This window comes from Nanorana parkeri, unplaced genomic scaffold, assembly GCF_000935625.1.
Source record: "Nanorana parkeri isolate BGI_ZX_2015 unplaced genomic scaffold, ASM93562v1 scaffold732, whole genome shotgun sequence".
Lineage (NCBI taxonomy): Eukaryota > Metazoa > Chordata > Amphibia > Anura > Dicroglossidae > Nanorana > Nanorana parkeri.
The window spans coordinates 614,973-618,794 of NW_017307000.1; positions in this window are offsets into that span (position 1 = coordinate 614,973).

Consider the following 3,822-nt stretch of genomic DNA (forward strand, 5'->3'; position numbering starts at 1 on the left):
TCAGAGCTGGAGAGGGAGGGAGGAAGAGGCGGGGGCTTACTGTCAGGGTACGCCCCTTTCCTTCCCAGAGTTTCGCTTCGTGGGGATGACGACGTTACTGTTTACTGCGATGTACTTCCTTCTGATGTCACATCGTCCTGCCCCGTTATCAACTGAATCCCATCATCCGATCCTGGATGCCTGACCCTGGAGATGTCCTTCCAGGCTGGACATCACATTCCTGTTCTCTACCATGTTCCTTTCTGTGTTTCCTGTTACCTGCTGACTTATCCAAAGATAAAGGCTCACTGACCTGCAGGTTTACATGCTATCACTCACTGCAGGCCTCATTCACACTAGTGTAGTGTGTGAACGTGCATGAATTCCCCTACTTTGTGCATGTATGCAAAAAAAAAAAAAAATACATGTTGCACTTGTGGTGCTATTGTTTGTTAATGGCACCCCAACTGGTTAATGTGGTTTTTTTTTTTGCATGTGCAAAGAAAACACTCAAGTTAGAAAAACACTTGAAGCTTAAAAAGGTGCACAAGCTTCACGTGAGCGCATAAGTGCGACACGTGATGCCTGGCTTTGCAAGTTTGAATGGGGGTCCAGTAGGCTTTCCTTCTGGCAATTGGCTTGTATTTTGTTACCCCCTTTCACTAAAAATCACATCAGCGTGCAGCTCTGCATGTCGATATGAAATCATTTACATTCATTCGTTAAACATTTTTCTTTTACTCACAGTCACAGTTTTTCCACTTCCTGGTCCTCTTAGGCCTTAGTGATGTAGCCTGTGTCTAAGCAATGCATCCTGGGAAGGTTACATTGCTGGGAAATTCTCATCCGTTTAAGGCTGGGCACACACCTTACAACCATCGCAAGACTTTTGTCTTGCGATTGTTGTAAGGTACTTAAAAAAACGTACGATCTGCCTATCTTGCATAGGCAGATCGTACTTGCGATGATCGCAAGCCACGCCCCCTGAGGGGCGGGCTTCCGATGACCTCAATGCCGAACGGGCAGTGTGCACTTGCGCACACTGGCCCGTACGGCTTTTATCTTACGAACATGCTACAGACCCGCCGAACATCGTACGATGATCGGCGGGTTTTCGAACATGTCCGTAAGTTAAAAGTCGTGCGACCGTACAGTAGTAGAGGTCGCACGGCTTCCACACACCTTACGATAATCGTACGATCGCGGGATTTCCCGCGATTATCGTACGATTATTGTAAGGTGTGTGGGGACCTTTATGCAAATTCTCATTTCCCTCCCTGAGGTGATGTGCATGATCACATGTGCCAGAGTTCCAGGAAGTAAAGGGAGATCTATTAATCTGCCCTTAGCAAAAATGGCCACTGTGAGAAGAAAAATCAAGTATGCAAAGAATACAAAGACGGCAATTATCTAGATGCATGTGTTTGCAGATTATCATTAAACATTTCTGAAGGTGATATGTAACATGTGTGATGTAGTCGTCATTTTCACACATAGGTGTGTTCGATGCATTCTTGTGTTTGTACGTGGGGGCAGGTGGCTTAAAACTTTTTATATGTGACTTTAATTTTTAAACTTGCTTGTTTTTTACACTTAATGTTATTGCTAACACATAGGTGGCTAACAAGTCTGCTATGTGCAAGCACAGATACAGTGACAGGTCCTCTTTATGGAGACATTAGGGGACTATTAGATCCTTAATGTCACCTAGGGTCCCCAAAGAAGCCGATGAAGTAGAGATCTACCAGCTTCTTCTTCGGCTACAGGAGGCGGGGAAATGACACAGGGAAACCGGAAGTGATGTCATTCACATCACTTCCGCTTTCAGTGATCGGAGGGGAGATTAGCTGTGGATATGTGCTGATCTTAGTGCAGAGACCCGACCTTGCTAGTCCCGGCCCTGGATAGCCGTCAGCAGAGGGGCGCACTTTCCCAGGCACCATACCAACCAATGGGTGACTCAGTAGCTGCCTGAATGCTTGTATGTAGCAGCCGTTGTTGGCTGTAAACAATATTAACGTTTCCTGCTTGCAAGCTCCCCCCCAATGGATGGCAAAGGACTTAAAAAACGGCCACCCGCCGTTAAGAGTCCACCATCCAGCCGTTTAATTACAATGGTTGGATGGCAGGAAGTTAAAGAGACCACTCACAGGGCATGTACATTGTATAAAGGCAGTCCATTCGTTTGAAGGGGGTTCTCTAACACAGTCTTTCTCAACCTTTTCTTCATTCGTGGCACTCCCTTAAAAGTAGGGATGCACAGATACCACTTTTTTAAGACAGAGTACGAGTACCGATACTTTTGATCAACTACTCGCTGATACCAATTACCAATACTTTTTCTTAAAGGACCAGGTCACATTTTTTCTAAAGCAATACAAACTAATGATTTTAGGTCAGTTTCTTAATATTATGATTCATGAGATGACGAGGGAGCATGACGCCGGCTTCCCGGCCAATCAGAATGCCGGGCGCTGCGTCATTACACGGCACCCGGCTTCCGGATTGGCTAGCGTTCTGACCAATCGGGAAGGCGGGCAGCGCGTCATTACACGCTACCCGGCTTCCTGATTTGCCATGCTCTCTCGTCACAAGTGAGCATGGAGCAGTTTCCCGGCCAATAAGGAAACCGGGCAGCGTGTAATGACGCGCTGCCCGGCTTCCTGATACAGGAAGTACTCGTGCTAGGTATCGGAGCATTTGGGCGAGTACGAGTACTCACCCAAATACTCGGTATCGATACCAGTATCGGTATCGGTGCATCCCTACTTAAAAGTATTCAAACGTTCGAGGCACCCAAGTGTAAAATATGAAAAAAGAAGTAAAAAAACAACACATGCCATCTCCAAAATTGATAACATACCCTCATCGCAGATTAGGGTCTGGTATGAATTTTAAAGAGGTACCCTACGCAAAAACACAAAAAATGGGCTTCCCCTTCAAATCAAGAACCCCCTTTTACTCAGAATTATTATTATTATACAGTATTTATATAGCGCCAATAGTTTGCACAGCGCTTTACAATATAAGGAAGACATTACAGTCACAATACAATTTAAGACAAGATGGTAAGGAGGGCCCTGCCCGTGAGGGCTTACAATCTAAAAGGGAGGGGCAAGTGATACATGAGGAGGTAGCTGTGCGCGGATGATTGTTTGAGAAAGTGATTGTTCAGTGGTTAGGTTGAGGTGGGATAGGCTTCCCTGAAGAGATGAGTCTTAAGGGATCGCCTAAAGGCAGTTGTGACGGACTGCACCGTCACTGTGCTAGTTGGAGGGGGCTGCAGACTGGCCTCTTACCCACCGATTATGGCCCAGCAAGAGAACAGGAGATTTTGGGGCTAAATGTACATTTTATATGCAGACAGTGACTCTCGCCCTCTGTGAAATATATGTTTTAAAATGGTGGAGGACAAGGAGTGATGGGTCCGGATGGCCCGGGGAGAAAACCATTCTCCCTTCCCCGCAAGCAGACACTACCCCAGCGTCTGCCACCCCAGCAGAAGCGCTGGCTACGGGGCAGAGCGCCGCTGGCCTCTGCCCAAACCCCATTACAGATCCGGAGAATCTGAGAGCAGATCCCAGCATGATGTCTCCGCGCCGGTGGATCACAGAATGGGAAGCGGAGAAAGTCGCTCTCCCTTCCCCGCAAGCAGACACTACCCCAGTGTCTGTCACCCCAGCAGAAGAGCTGGCTACGGGGCAGAGAGTCAGGTACCTCTCCCCAATAGCAGTGACACGCCCCAGGATCCAGTGAGTGCGGACAGGCGGTCCTGGCCTGCAGCGGCTGTACGTATGTAAGTGAGACAGAACGTGCAGTTCTAATCCCCAGCGCCAGAGACAA